General features: G+C 50.1%; 1 long non-coding RNA gene across 1 annotated transcript; it reads left to right on the top strand.

The window, feature by feature from the left end:
* The first annotated feature begins 52 nt into the window (after positions 1-52).
* On the top strand, positions 53-6,176 carry LOC110359407 (uncharacterized). The gene is made up of 3 exons (XR_010467303.1): positions 53-805; positions 4,066-4,167; positions 4,971-6,176. It is a non-coding gene; the product is annotated as an uncharacterized LOC110359407 (long non-coding RNA).
* The last annotated feature ends 10,399 nt before the right edge of the window (positions 6,177-16,575 follow it).

Raw genomic sequence — 16,575 nt, forward strand, 5'->3', positions numbered from 1 at the left:
GCTGGCGCGGCTCTGAAGGGGAAGAGGCAGTGTGGTGCGGGCTGGGGAGCGGCTGGCGGGCACAGGAGCCCGCGGTGCCCGGGCCGCTCCGCCGCTCCCCGTGGGCCGTGTCCACGGGCGCTGCCGCAGCGTGTCCTGCCCGCGCGGAACGCGCTCGTGGGGCGGCGCGGCGCTAGCGAGTCCCGCGGGCCGGCGCCGCGGGTGTGAAAGCGGCTCGTGGCGTGGCAGCCGCTACCTCCGCGTGACTGGAGGTCCAGGGGCTCCAGATTCTGGTGCATCGAGCACTCGGGGGTGCGTCCTTAAGTGATAATTAGCACCTACACAAGAAATCAAATCCATTTCACAGAGATAAATGAGTTTTCCCATCACTTCTGTGACCCAGCCAGCCTGCCTTGTGTCATTGCTTGATGCTGGGGTGCAGAAACCCCCATCTCCCCGCAGGGCTGAGCGGTGAGGAGTCCCAGGGCCGGTGTCTCCACTCATTGGAACAGACAAAGCACCTCAGTTTTAGGCCAGGAATAAATTCTGGTGACACAAATGCTGTCGTAACTGGGTGCCTCAGCACATACCAAGGGAAAATTAACCTCTGTGCCGCGCCGTTCAATTTAGTGAGTCAATGGGCACGTCTACCTGTGCCATTAACCCTGTCATTGGAATAAATCGCCACAAGTGAGGATTTTCCTATCCTTGCGTTCTCCAGTAAATAGTGACTTCTCTGGCTCACGCAAGACTTGCCTCTAAAGCTGCAAAATTGCCCACGTTACTGTTTTCGGAGAAAGAAGTACATGCAAAAGTTTCTGCCATGGTATATTTTTTAATTTTAACATCACTTGGGGTTTAACTTAAAACATATTGAAAAAAATGTTATTATTCACAAACATAACAAAATGCCTATATGTGGGAAAAAGTTGTGTTCCCAATGCAAAGCGTAGCACCAGAGCACTCGGGTCTCTTCTAAACGTAGACTCAGATTTTAGAAATCCTACTCCAGTACTCCGTAGCCTTTGCTCTGTATCATCAGCATAGGGAAGGGGCAGCGTGCAGCGGGATCCCCTCTGCCCGACCTTCTTAATAGCGCTGAAAAGAAGAGAAGGTACAAGTCTGGTCTCTCGTTTGTTTCGGTGTGGAGAACCTTGGCCTTGTGTAAAGCCTTCACCCTTCACAGGAGAATTCTTACTGAAGCGAACCCCTTTTCAAATCCATTATAAAGTGAAAATGGAATTTTCAGCAAGTCTTCAGCTTCACTACTAGAAGTTCGCATGCCTGTATTTATTCCAGTTTGCTTCTCAACAGGCCATCCTGCGCAGGTTATAGTTTATGCTGCTGACAACGACCATGGTCTCTTTCTGTACTTTGATTCTACAGCCTGTATATCCATGGCTGTTATCTTCACATGGTTCCTTCTTTAAACTCGCACGTTAGTCCAGCAAGTGCTTTTCTCGCTGCCCGGGGGTGAAAGTCCAGGCTCAGGCGGCACGTCACGGATCCGCTGCTCCCACTGCTGCGCCTCGTGGGAACCTCCCCGTTGGGCTCCGGCCGCCCGCCGTTTGCCTCGCTCGCTTCTTAGCTCACCGTGGGCTGCCGGACGTTTTGCATCGCGGTGAGGGGACGGGTGGTGTCTGCGGTGCCTCCCGCGCCGCCTGCTCTGCCCACGCGGACAGCACCCTTGTCCCGCGCTGTGATGCTGTGGAAACACGTGCTGCATATAACCACCTTGACAAGGTTTTTAATTGCAGGTGTTTATTCCTGTACAAGAGGATGTTTTCTGTTCCCAAATTTTAAAAATATGTGAGAATTGCATTTATTCAAAGGATGAATATACTTATTTTTAAAAAGTTTAATATTTTCAGCAAATTATTCCTTATATCTTCCAGATGCTTTTATGGGTTAAAGAGAACACCAGTGTACATCCTGATTATAAGTATAGTAAAGCAACGCAGAGATAATAAAAGATCTGCCAATTTAATTTGGCATGTGCTTTTGCATGCAAAAGATGCAGTTTTCATGCTAATTTAGAGGTGTATTACAGCTGAACATGCAGATTAGGTCATCATCGACTCCTGTAGCTAACTAGAATAATTGCGTGCATAAGTACCTGCTTTGCTTGGAAAACTGCTGCAAATGGACATGGAGATATTTTAGATCAGATAAATCATCCATCAATCACACAGAGACGTTTCTAAGCGTATTGCAACGGCAATTAAACAAAGTTTGATGTCCTGTAAGGGGAAGCCTCTGTTGTACCTCAGCATCGCCTTTTCATTCTCACCTGGAACCTTAAGAAACCACACTTCAGGCTGAGATAAATAAGTATACAGATTGTTAGAAGTAGCAGCGTAAAGTTACTTCAGAAATGTGTGCGTCAAAGAGAAAAAAAGCAACTAGAACGTAAGAGTCCGTCAGCATAAGGGTGGGGAAAATAGTCAGAAGCATATTGGCTTGAGGGAGCAGCGTCAAAGAGGGGGAGCACAAACTACCATCAACGGATTCTTAATCTGCGCTTATCCCCGATTTGGATTGAACTGCCTTCTGGAGGGGTTTGTAAGGCCCTTTTGATATTGAAGCATTTACCTTTGGTCACAGCATTTCTGCTACTAATGGGTTTATGCTTTAGAAAAGACTGAGAGGAACATTTTTGGCCAGGTATATAAATGGAATTGCTGCTGAGTCAAAAGCGTAGTTAAAAACAAAGCAAATATGTCGCTTTGTAAATTCTTTAAATTCCATTACTAATTATAGTAATGTGTAATCATGTATGTTGTTACTGCTGACACTGTCCACCCCCCTTCTAAATTCCTTTCACTATATTCCTTTTCACTTGAAGTAACAAAGCACCGCCAGCAATGCTAAATGACATTGTTTGCATTTTATATAATCATCATACAGCAAAGGGGAGTTTCATTGCACTCAATCTACTATTGAAAGATGTTCTCATGTTATTTTTCGTGCTTTTATAATTTTGTTGTTCAGATATAACACATAGAAGTCTGCAATTTGCTTCTGGGTTGAGAAGCAAATCCTCTAAATCATTTTCAGCCATACGTATTAGTTTGTTGTTGCAGAACCACCAGAAGAAGCTCTTACAAGTTCTGCTTTCACAGCAGAAATCTGTTGCTCAAGATACTGTAAAAAAAATAGGGAAATGCGGCTTCTGCCCCGAGGATGCTGCGACATCCAAACACAGCTTCGGTGGTACGAGTCTCTTTGTTCAGCTGATCCGTGAATGTGACGCAGATGTTATTCATCATGCCATCGCCACTGTAGACGTGGGGAAAGGAGAAAGCTGTATCGGGACTGTAACTTGTGGCTGCTTTAGAGGGAATTTCTCCCGGTGACAGGCTGAGCAGCGCGCGTCATGCTGACCCCGTGTCCCATCCCGCTGACCCCTGTCCCGTCCCGCTGACCCCGTGTCCCATCCCGCTGACCCCTGTCCCGTCCCGCTGACCCCGTGTCCCATCCTGCTGACCCCGTGTCCCGTCCCGCTGACCCCGTGTCCCGTCTCACTGACCCCTGTCCCGTCCCACTGACCCCATGTCCCATCCCGCAGGCCCCATGTCCCATCCCGCAGGCCCTGTGTCCCATCCCGCTGACCCCGTGTCCCATCCCGCTGACCCCGTGTCCCGTCCCGCTGACCCCGTGTCCCGTCCCGCTGACCCCTGTCCCGTCCCGCTGACCCCGTGTCCCATCCCGCTGACCCCTGTCCCGTCCCGCTGACCCCCTGTCCCGTCCCGCTGACCCCGTGTCCCATCTCACTGACCCCTGTCCCGTCCCACTGACCCCGTGTCCCATCCCGCTGACCCCTGTCCCGTCCCGCTGACCCCGTGTCCCGTCCCGCTGACCCCGTGTCCCATCCCGCAGGCCCCGTGTCCCGTCCCGCTGACCCCGTGTCCCGTCCCGCTGACCCCTGTCCCGTCCCACTGACCCTGTGTCCCATCCCGCAGGCCCCGTGTCCCGTCCCGCTGACCCCGTGTCCCGTCCCGCTGACCCCTGTCCCGTCCCGCTGACCCTGTGTCCCGTCCCGCTGACCCCGTGTCCCGTCCCGCTGACCCCTGTCCCGTCCCGCAGGCCCCGCTGAGCCGAGGCGGCCGAGGTGCTTCCCGGCGAGATGGGCTTTGCACTGAAGTGATCAACAGGCAGAGAGGGGACATGGACGACACGCCAGCTGAGGTACGTGGGGAGCCCGGGCGGGGGCTGCTTGTCCTCTAAACAAAAATATCATCCTGAACAGAAATATCTCTTAAAGGCAAAATTAATCCTCTTTTCCCAATGTACCATCCATTTTACTAATAAAACTGTTCCAACCTTCAATAAACTGTCTATTCCCCCGTTAAAATTGGGAACTTTTTACAAAAATTAGAGCTATTTAGAATTGTAAATGCCATACTGACGCTTCATTTTCTAAATTTTAGAATCTTTATTATTACCAGAAAATTCACATTCTCTTTTAGATTAGAAAATTCATAACTCTTGTTCTCAGGAGCATCATGAATGCTCTTGGTCTAATGAGGCAGCTTCGGAGCTGCGATAGCTGTGTGCTAAGGCTGCTGTCGACTTTTGAAAAGTCAGCCCGGGTTCCTTTCTGATGGGAAGGAATATTGCAGCTTCCCTGGCCCTTAGTGCCTGATGATTCACGTACGTAAGAATGTACCATGAGCAACCCATGCACAGATACTCACACGCCCTAATCAAATTATACGTTTGACACATTCTTAAAATGAAACTTTCTGAATGCAATTACACGTGTTAGTTGTGCTGTGATTCATATTCTGCTGGCTGGCAATGGAGTGCGGCAGTGGAGCTGGGCTGTTCTCTGCTCACCGTGGCTCCTGCTCTGGAGAGCAGCCGTACTTACCGCTGTGTCCCCTGGTGGAGAGGCACCGCTTAGAGATACCGCTTAGCGGGTATTTTCTAGTGAAAGTACTGAAAAGTGTAAATAGGAGAAAAAAGCCAAGATTTAAAACTTTTGCCAGACAGCAAACACCCAGAAAGAAGAGAGAGCGGGGCGGAGTGCTCGCTGTCACCAGGACACCACGCTGCTGCTGCCCGGGTGGAACTTCGGCAAATGACAGAAGCAGTAAAATGATTCATTCTGTAGTACGCGGACACGTGTGTTGCTTTAGTTAATCCCTTCTAGCTGAATCTATAGTTCTGAATAGTGAGGAAGATGCTGGAAAGAAGGAATCTCTGTTCATTTTTTGGAAAACTTACAAATTACTGACACTGAAATACTGTGATGTTGTCCTGTGCTTTGTTCTCCCGGCAACTCCTTTCGGGCAAATCATTTAACCTCTTTTGAGTACTTCTCAAAACATTGAAAATTCCAGCATTTTTAGTTCATGTTGATGAACTTTGGTGATATTTATGCTTCAATAAATGCCACAAAAATAATACTGACAAGTATTGGAAAAGTTCTCTTTCAAAGCGGTGGTGAAGGCCCGGTGGCTGCGACAGAGTTAACGGTCTGACTGGCCTGTGGTGGTCAGGGCGGACAAGGCGCATCCCGCCCCCGGGCTGAGGTGCCTTCTCGCACCTTGGCGACACTTCTGTTATTTGTTCCCAGTGTAACTGGCCCTCCGCAACCTTATTATATTTATATATAATTAGATTAATTTCAGGATGTGACACTTTTTGGCCAGGTTAGAAAGCGCGCTTAATTAAAAATGCTTTGAAAAGGATTAATTGACCCCAACTCTCTACTGTATTTTCCGTATTCATTCAAAATAGGAAACTCTAAGCAAATTTCATTAAATTAATGTGTGTTCCCTAAAAAAGTGTTCTTAATGGACGTAAAAGCTACTTACAGTATCCCAAGACCAGCTTAAAAACATTGCAGAACCTCATCGTGGTACATCTGAAACTGAACAGGAAGTTTCAGTCCTTGTGATACATTTTTCTTTAAGATCTTGAAGTAATAAAATGACTTTTCATAGTGTAACGCAGGATGTTTCACTGCGTGATGCTGACAGCGCTCCAGAATTCGTTACTGATGTGTATTTGTGCACTTCATTCTTCATTTTCCATGAACCTGCTCCTCGTGGAGTAATTTACATATGTGCAAAATGAGTGTTAAATAGTCAAATCAGAATTGTGGCCTTTCTCACTGAGGTTTTACAAGTGCTAACGGTGGAACGGGGTGCAGGGCACGGGGAGAATGTAGCCTTCAGGCATGAACCTGATTTCACGGTATTATGGTCCAGTTCTTTGTTTTGATGTTATTCTTAATTTTTATTGGTATTTTTACTAATTAAAAAACACCCAACAAATTAGACCATTCAAAATTTTTGTGGAACTTATCAGCTAATGATCTGGAGTGCTGAGAATGACGGTGAGAGCAGGATGGGCGAATAATTTGCTGAAATTGGAGGAGAAGGCGAGAGGCTCGTTTTCTTCTCATTTAGCAATTAAGGCAGGAGTCTCTTGGTGCGTCGTGGCGGGCACAGGGAGGCGAAGAGCGGCAGGGTCACGAGGTGGGTGTTTGTGAGCGCACGGGTTGTGATGGGAAGATGAGCAGAGCTCGGGAGCCGTTACAGCCGGTGCCGGCGGGGAGGAAATGCCGCAGCAGGTTGGCCATGGCCGGGGAGGCTGTAGCCCTGGTATTAGCCAGGTGGCCAGTTCCCCCAGCTGCCGAGCCAGCTGATCCGTGGTGGGAGCGAGCCAGACAGGGTGCCAGGTGGCCAGAGCCATCGCTCTGCATCCAATTAGCGGGGACGCTGATTGGAGCCGAGGGGAGCGGCGGCGGGAGGGGAGCGGTGCACAGCCCCCCGTCCCCACGCAGGCCCGGCTGCCTCGCTGCGCTCGAGAAAGCTGCATTTTGTGAGCCTTTGGGTTGTTTTTTTAAGCAATAAAGCTGTGCTGGTCTCCAGCGTGCCACGTCATGCGTGCTGGGTCTGTCCATCCCAGAAACTGCCCGGTTTCCTGAACCCCTGAAGGGCGTCTGGGTGTTAACCCAGCCCGGGGACGCTGGCCCGTGTCTGGAACAGGTGGATTGCACCTGGCTATACCTGGATTACTTGACATGAAACGATCCTCCACTTGGTCCTCATCAAGGATTTCAGATATAAGGGCAGTTTTCAGACTGTTTTTCATACTGTTTCAACATCTAATAGACTCAATTGTCCTTTAGAGGGTCTTTCACATCAGTGGATTTTGTAAGATTATTTTATTACACACACATTACTTAGGGGGTCTGCTTTTCCCACCCTTTAAATCTGTCACCAATTTTCCATAGGCTTAAATGGAAGTATGGAATTCAGTGTTTCTCAAGATTATGTGGCTACCATGATGCGTTTCCTAAGACAGCTCTGAAGTGACGGGGTCTGGGCGCGGGCTGGCACCGCGGAGCCTCGCTGCTCTGCCGCAGAGCAAACCAGAGCCTAGACGTGTTTGGAGTCTTTTCCACTCCTTAGAAATCAAGTTGACACACATAATAGAGAAAATTTGTCAGTTTTATACACCTGTTTTGGATAAATACAGGTCATCAATTTGTAGTGTCTTGCATAAGAACTAAGGTATTAAAAAAATCAGGAAAAGGGCAGTATTTAAAAATTCAGCTCTCTCAGGCCTCTCTCCCAGGCTGAAAAGAGCGTTCCACCTTCAGGCTGGCGGCTGGGCACCATAAACACTTTGGAGCGGAGCAGGCCGACCGGCCGCGGTGAGATAATAGTTTATAGGAGCAGAGCTATAAATACCCCGCGGTTCGGCTGCGGCCCCGGGGACCGGGCGGCTCGGGAAGGCGCTTGCGGGCTGAGGCTGCGAATCACACTGTTACAAACTCCGTTCCACAGCCCGGGTACCAGATGTGTCACATCTGGCTGCTTCGTTACACACCAGGGCAACGATCAGCTGCGTGGGACAGAGGTTGTTCAGAAAGAGGTGGTGGTTATCTCACCTGACAGACAAAATGAAAAATACCAGCGCTCATTTCAAGCTCTCAAAGGTTTGATTTGGTTAATTCGTGTAGTACTTCTCTGTGTTAGATTTCTCCCTGATAAGATGGGAACAGCCGTTCTGATGCGTAACTCCTTAAAAGCAGTGTGATACCAGCGTTTTGGATGGAGGGGCCGGTCACTGATGCGTCACAATCCTGAGCAGACCCAGAGCAGCCCTGTGACCTCATGTTGGCCTCTCGACAGTTTCCATAGATGCACAGTGGAGCTAACAGTGCTTAATTATCCACTTTACTAAATGGTGTTAAGGCTAGGGACAGTATGACCATGTAATTACTCTTTGTAATGAGTCCTGAAAATAAGTGACTAAGAACCAGTAAATTGCAAAGCTGCTGTGTAAACTGTGTGGACAGGGTGGGATGGGGAGCGTGTCCAGAGGGCTGTGCAGTGCATGCAGCTGCAGCGGGTCACGCTGTCCCTGCAGCCCTGGACACCATGCAGTGGGTCTCTGTCCCTGCAGTGTGTCCCTGTCCCCCTGCAGCAGGTCCCTGTGTCTCTGCAGCCCTGGACACCCTGCAGCGAGTCCCTGTCCCTGCAGTGTGTCCCTGTGTCCCTGCAGTGAGTCCCTGTCCCTGCAGCGAGTCCCTGTGTCCTTGCAGTGTGTCCCTGTGTCCCTGCAGTGAGTCCCTGTCCCTGCAGCGTGTCCCTGTGTCCCTGCAGCAAGTCCCTGTCCCTGCAGCGAGTCCCTGTGTCCCTGCAGCAGTTCGCTGTCCCTGCAGCGTGTCCCTGTGTCCTTGCAGCGAGTCCCTGTGTCCCTGCAGCGAGTCCCTGTGTCCCTGCAGCGGGTCGCTGTCCCTGCAGCGTGTCCCTGTGTCCCTGCATCGTGTCCCTGTCCCTGCACCCGCGCGCCTGGTGCGTGCAGCAGCGCTGCGCCGCCTCGCCCGGATTCCAGCAGCTCCTGGCTCTTGCGCAAGGCTGCAGTCCAGCGATCGCTGAGCACCATGCCAAGCTCTTTGCATCATCCGCTCTCCTCCCCCTCTCTCCACCGCAGCTGTGATAGTAACAATTACGCTGGGAGGAGTGTGTCTCTCTGTGGCATTTCTACCCATTTGATCCCTCTCACACAATCACAGGGAGGTGGGGTTTCTGTCTTGCTTACGTGTCTGTGTTTTTAAATCAGCCTCTCCTTGTGTTGCGGCTCTGCAGTCGACATGCACCGGCCAGTCTGCACCCTGCGCGGCAACTCGCGGCTTGCAGGCTGCCCGCGGCTTCGCACCCGCCAGATCCAGACAGCGCTGGCGCCCGGAGCTCCCGCTGCGCAGCTCCAGGCTGACCAGGAGGAGGGAATTGTTCCTTCAGTGCGAAGGGACGCGGAGAAGAGGCCTCGCTGGGTCAGGTGTTTGCGGGTCCGCGGCAGGACACGGGCTGGCGACAGCGTGGTCAGGGCTGAGCGGCGCGGCACCGAGCGTGGCCCGCGCCGGAGCTGCTGCCGGTGAGGGACACGGCACAGCCACCACACAGCTGGGGACACCCCAGCCCTGGCCAGGGCACAGTGAGCAAGCCAGCAATTTTAGTCCCTGAAATCGATTTATTTTGAAAAGCAACTTAAAACATGTTTTTGCTTGCTGGCCAGGTCCAGAAATGCTTCACCATCTTTGTCGTGTCCTCAGATTTTTGTAAAATATAAAAACCAAGGACTTTGTCCCTTGCTAACACAACTGCTTTTAGAATCCCTCCATCCTTTTGGACCAGAAGAAAGATGTTTCCATGTCAGCTCCCCGAGGGCAGTTAATGAATGCCGTGACACGCGTGGATGGAGGCAGCTCCTGGCCAGAGGAGGAGCAGGCAGAGAAAACAGTGATCAGCTTTACACATTTCCAAAAAAAGTCCCAGATAGGTCCTCCCCCAGAGATTTTTTTCTATTTTATTTAATTCTTCAACCTCTATTGATGTTTTTACAGTATCATCAGGCAGTATTTACATTTGTTTGTTTGATAGTAGAGTGTTGATGAACAACATGTGAAAGAACCAAACCCAAATTACTTCAACGTTATTATCACTTTGTCATTAGTGTAATTTGGAGCTTGTTTATCAACAATCTCGCGTTCTGAGATGCTGGTTCAAAATCTGCTGAAGGAACACGCACCTGGAACCACGTCTGTGGTTGAGTCCAGCGGGCTGCCAGCACGGGGCATCACCGCATCCTGTCCCCAAGTGCCTGTGACACCACAGAACTTGGTGGTTATTTTGGTGGGGTTTTCGTTGTTGCTGTTTTGGTTTGGTTTGATTTTTATGTGTTTGTTTGGGTTTGGTTTTTACCCCAGACAGGAGCGGCCGTGCCCATCGGCATCCCCAGCGCTGCCCCAGGGACACGCTGCAGGGACAGCGACTTCCATAGCGTCAAATGATTCCTGCGACGCTCTGAAAGGGCAGCGAGCCTCATCATTTTAATAGTGCTTATCTGGGAATATTAGTGAGTGTTTCCTCCCAGCACTCCGAGGAATGAGCAGCCGCTGGGCAACCCGGTTGGCTGAAAAGAGCCCATTGTAGCTGTGGTGTGTGGGGTGGAGCGCACAACGAGGGCACCCGCTCCCGCAATGAGGGCACCCGCTCCCGCTCCCGCTCCCGCAACGAGGGCACCCGCTCCCGCTCCCGCTCCCGCAACGAGGGCACCCGCTCCCGCAATGAGGGCACCCGCTCCCGCTCCCGCTCCCGCTCCCGCTCCCGCAACGAGGGCACCCGCTCCCGCTCCCGCCCAGCGCACTCGAGCCCCATCCACCCCGCCCGGCTCCCGCCTTTTCAGAGCAGATCCGGCCAAGGCTCAGGCAAGGCAGGCTGGACGAGCTGCAGTGCTGCTGGTGACAGACCCCACAGTGCTTTGCATTTATTGTTGTTGCATTTGGAGACACGGACTGGGGAATCGAATACACCTTTTATGTCTTATCTTACATTGTTTCTACAAGATTGTTTAGTGAGCATGCCATCTTTAGGCATTATTGAATAAAAGCATCGAAAATGGAACCTTAGCAGGCTGGTTCGTAAGAAACAGAAGAGCGCAGGTCAGATCCAGGGCCGCACGTCCGGCGAGCACAAACAGCCGTGATCCACCGCTCCCGGTTACCCGTACCGGGGACGTCGTCCACCAGAGGCACGCGGTGCTGACATTGCTTGTTGAAGACTTCACATGTGAGCGTATGGTAGAAATACAAGGAGGAGTTTGGAAATATTGGTGGAAAATAATACACATTTGCTTATCCCTATTGTCTTATTTACAGATGTGTGCAGCCGTAAATAACATCTGAATGTGTTTGTTTACATCCATATTGCATCTTACGTCTGTTAATTACCAGGTTAAAATATCTCTGTCTCTGCCCATTGCATGAGCAATTCTAGGGAGATTTTGGCTCACTAGTTAATATAGATTTTTTAATCTATTGAGAACGGGGCTGAAAGTGGACTTAGCAAAATGGCTTGTGGTTGGTGTTTTTATTGTTGGCCTTCAGTGAATACCATCCACATGGTTTCAGTGCTTGCCATACCTTGCCGTGTCTGCTAAGTAGAATACAAAATTATATATAAATATATATATCCAGTTAAATGTAGTTTTACAGCACTTTGGGGAAGATGGGGCCAACTCTGACCCAGTTTTTCACTGAAGTGATTAGCAGTTCTATATGCCTCAAACTGAAATACATTAAAAGGTGCTGCCTCGCTAAAGTTTTCTCTCTAGTGATCAGGTTTCTTTGTGAAGTCCGTGGTTAACCACTCAAAAATAGATTCACTGACACTCACTAGGTAATTCCTGAATATTTAGGGCAGTCGTTCTTCTCATTTCTAGTTTTCAGGTTTTGGGACGGAACCTGGTGCGAGTAGTTACCGATTTGAACTCACTTTGTTTGCACTAATGTTAGTGCAAGTTTTGCCATGGGTCTCCGTGGCCAGAGCCTTTTGTAAGGGCTTTGTCTGGACTGATTCTGGGGGAGGGCGTGCGGGGCGAAGCGCTCCCGCGTGGCGCTCACCGCTGGCCTGCCCGCCGCTCCAGGCGCGGCGCCGGCGTCGGTGCCCGTGTCGGTGCCCGTGTCGGTGCCCGTGTCGGTGCCCGTGTCGGTGCCCGCCCAGCGCTTTCAGGTGTTCCGGCAGAGCTTCTTCCCCTTTCCTGCCGTGTCGCCTGGATCTGGAGCTGAGGATTTGCTCAGCTTTAGCAATCCCATTATAATCAGAGCAATGCAATTTGCCTGCAGACAAGATCTTAATGTCATTTTCAGTGATTATACCTGTGTTAAAGTTACAGTATTGGTTCAGAGCAATCTAATTATTTTAAATCATTATTTCAAAATAATTGTAAACCAAATTGCCCATCCTTTTTAACAGAATTGCTTCTAATATCTTTTCCTCAAACACTTTTCTTCTCACCCTTGTTGTGCGGACACAGCTCTGTCACGCTGGGCTCCCGCGGCGCTCAGCGATGCTGCGCACACCTGGCCGGGCCGGGCCGCGCCGCCATCCGCCGGCGCGGAGCTGCTGCCAGAGACCGAGCGACGCTCAGCTGTTCCGCAGCACGAGGAGCACTAATTGCAATTAGCAGCTGTGCACAGCAGGGCACACACGGCCAGCACCCGCTGCATCGGCACCCGCTGTATTGGCACCTGGTGTATTGGCATCCACTGTATCAGCAACCCCTGTATCAGCAACCCCTGTATCAGCACCCACTGTATCAGCACCTGGTGTATCGGCACCCACTGTATCGGCACCCCCTGTATTGTACCCGATGTATTGGCACCTGCTGTATCGCCACCCGGTGCATCAGCACCGTGAGGCCGGAAGGTGACCTGGGTCTCCTGCCCCGGCTGGAGTCCCTTTGACGGGCGCTGTTCTTAAAGGTTCTTGTTCTTTGAGAAAAAGAGCTGCTGGTAAAACGGTTTCATAGCACGAAAAGTGGATAGTTCAGTGGGTTTGTATTTCAGGGTGAAGAAGTGCTGAAGAATCACGCTGTGGATATTACAGTAGGAAATAGATGTGCAGAAGTACAGACCATCGGGAAAACGGACCCGATCCTCATTTCATTCATTAGTGTGCACAGATTCATCCCATCTTTACAAATGTTCTGGTGCCACACAAATGCTGTTTGGGTGGATGTATTCAGAGGAATAGTGACATCCAGTGGCTGCTCAGCCCGGCCACAGGAGCAGCAGCGTTTCAGCGGAGCGGCCGGAGCCGCACGTTCTGTCCGTCTGCAGCAGATGGAGCTTTTGTGAACACATGTAATATGCCACCTTCAAGACTTCTGTGGTGGCCCAAGCCTTGCCAAACCTTGTCCAAACCTTGCCAAACCTTGCCCAAAACTTGCCCAAGCCTTGCCAAACCTTGTCCAAACCTTGCCAAACCTTGCCCAAGCCTTGCCCAAGCCTTGCCCAAGCCTTGCCATCTCCATGCTTGTTCCGCTGCAGCCGGCGGTGTGATCACACAGCGTGTGCAGGAGGAATTGCAGCGTGTTCTCTGGTGGGAGCTTTGGACATGACACCTGGTTTAAAATCTCCTTTTACCTCTCTAAATGAGTCTTACTAAGTACATAAGCACTTCGGACAAGAGCAAAGCTGGCGGCTTTGTGTTTTGTTTCCTGCAGCAGTTGGCAGGTTAAGGGAGATGTTAATGACGTGCCATTCATAGCTCTAGGATGCCGCTTGCCGTGGCAGAACTGTGTTCTGGGAACCGAGCGAGACATTTCAGAGGAACCTCGCACAAAACTCCTAACATCTCCTGGAAGAAGCCTTCTGATATTAAGCATACAAAGAGCTTGATAGAATTAATGGTGGCTCCCAGCGTGAACAGAAATAATTTCAGATCGAGTGCCTAATGTGCCTGTCAGTACTTCAAAATGAATGATTAAAGATAAAAATAGATTTATTATGTTCTCAATGGCATTGAGCCTCAGAGCAGCGGGAAATACGGTGTCTACTGGCTGAAAACCCCGGGTAAGACTGTCCTGCTGCATCCTGAAAATGGTTTCACGGTGTCTGTTGAGCAGAACTGATTGCGCTGTCAGACTTGTAAATGTTTCCAGCCCTGGTCGCAGTTCCAAGAAGCACCTGGTAAATTAGTTTTGACTCCTGGCGGTGTCAGTCCCACGTGGTGGTGTCCTTCATGTTCTTTTAGGAGCTGCCGGTGACCCGCACGCGTGTTGGGGACTCTGCTTGGTGGGGCTGCCCCGAATGTCGCTGCTGTCCCGCACCCCGCAGAGCCCCAGGGCGGCCGCCGGGTCCCCGCTGGTACCTGCGCTGATTCCGTTGGTGTCACCGGTGTCACCTGTCCCAGTGAGACCAGCGTGTTTCCCGTGTGACTGCATTTGTCATCACAGCATCCACCTAGCAAAACCGTTTCTTATAAAATAACTGTATTTCCCTTGTTTCTGCCTCGTGGCTTAGTTTTGGACGAATATTGCCAGAAATATGTATAAGAAATTTCATAGTACCAGTAACATAAAAATATTGCCACAGTACTGTCAGAAGCTTTAAACACGTCCGCTTGTGAATAATTCACACGACCAGCAGCTCCACCACGAGCGTCCTCAAGGTTTAGCAAAAACTCCTTTGCAAAATACCCGCTGAGAAGACCCCTCCATCTCACCTGCCCAAAGGGCCAGCGGTTTCACTCTTTATGGGCGCGTAATTTATCCAAAGAGCGCTGAAGAGTTAACAGCTCTTGTAGTTAAATGCGTAATTAGCAACTAAAGAGTAAAGTCAGAAAAATTCAGTTCATTATTAGTCATGGGTACTGAGCACATTTCACTTCGCTATGTAGAGTAATACATTTATATTAAGACTTCACAGTTTGAAGGTTCACGGGTCAAGATTAATCAGTCGCGACCTTGCAACACAGCTCTTCTCTTCATGGAGTAACAGCTGAGTAAGGGAATCTGAAACAGGGGCCCATACATTTATATACAGCTCGATCTGATTGAATGGTTAGCATGTAATTGAACAGCAAAGCTAACATTCCTTTTCAGAGGAAGAATTAAAGACCTTTGGAAAAAGAGAGGTGAAACACAAGTAATTTTTCAGTGGAAGTGACATTATGAATTGGTCTCCAGCATGACTGAGCCCGATGGCTGTGGGGTTCCTCTCCTACTGCGGTTCTTTCTCCAGAGCGGTTCTTCCTGCTTGAAACACTCAGCAGAGAAGGACACGGATGTTGACATTTCCAGCTGCCAGGTGCTTTGGTAACAAAGCTGGGTATTGCCAAACAGACAAGTGTTGGTTTCTGCAGGGCACCTTTGCTGCCGGAGAGGCAGATGTTCTCCTCTGCCCGGCGTGCTGTGGGGCAGCAAACCGGCTGTACCGCGGGGGGTTGTGCCATCACCTCGCGGCTGTGCCACGGAGGGTTGTGTTGTCACCCATGGCTGTACCACGGAGGGTTGTGCCATCACCCCGTGGCTGTACCCTGTACCGCGAAGGGTTGTGTTGTCACCCATGGCTGTACCCTGTACCATGGAGGGTTGTGTTGTCACCTGCGGCTGTACCACAGAGGGTTGTGTTGTCACCCGCGGCTGTACCCTGTACCATGGAGGGTTGTGCCATCACCGCGCGGCTGTACCCTGTACCACGTTCTCACACCGGTGAGCGTTGTTTCAGCCCAAGCTGCGATTTCTGCTGTCTTTTTGTGAGTCCACTGGATCACGTATATTTGTGTCAAGGTTTGTAATGTCGTTTTGAGAAAGGAGCGCTGACCTCTGGCTCGCGTTGTCTGCCGAGCTCCCCCCGAGCTTTGCCATCGGGTCTTCTGGGGATAATGAGGTGGAACAATTTATTAATCTGTCATCCCTGAGCAAATGAGTTACATTTGTTTTGAAGCTCTAATGTGGTGGTCGGAGGTTAACCACCTCGGAAAATCCCGGCGGCTTTTCTCTTCAGGTATGAATAAACCGGGATCTCACCGGCTTACCGCGCATCGAGGAACGTAATGTGTGGAATCTATAATTAGCGTCAGAACTTTCATGGGGTCAAGAACTCCCTGATGGCCTCAATGCTGCAATCTGCTGCACCTACAGCGCTCCATACCGACTTCAGAGCTCTGCCCGGCGCTGCGTTTGCAGGTTCACCATCTAAATCGGCACTAAATACATTCACCTGGCTTTGGCCACAGCGCAGCCAGCGTTTCAGACATCTCACCCATACTTAACACGATTATTGAACTGTTCACTTTTTGAAATTATATTTTTATAACCTTATGCATCCTTCACTGCAAAATTTATTGTAATTCACATTAAAATATCTGTGGCATTGACTTGCAGCCACTTACTGTTACTCAGTGATTTGCAAATTATCTCAGAAAGAACAGAGTTTGATTTTGACATAGGCTCAGTCAATATAACACAGCACAACACAATACAATTCATCCTAATGTGCCTTTAAACATCCATGCTACACACAAGAGGATGGTAGTTATGTAGTGGGGAGAGCAGAGTTTGCCTCAATCGTAGAGCAAATTTGTTCAAAGTCCTTTTTTCGGTACTGGTATTTTTATGAGAGCACTGTTTGGTACCAGCGGTCCTGACCTTTCTTCCTGCTGATAACCTTGGTGAATTTTACGTGCGGTGGACATTTGCGGACAAGCGTAATTCTTACTGTCCTCTTCAGGACTGAATTTCCTAGTAGGTAGTGGATCTAATTGATTGTGTTAAATTCAACCGAAC

Source organism: Columba livia, chromosome 20, assembly GCF_036013475.1.
Source record: "Columba livia isolate bColLiv1 breed racing homer chromosome 20, bColLiv1.pat.W.v2, whole genome shotgun sequence".
NCBI classification, from domain to species: domain Eukaryota; kingdom Metazoa; phylum Chordata; class Aves; order Columbiformes; family Columbidae; genus Columba; species Columba livia.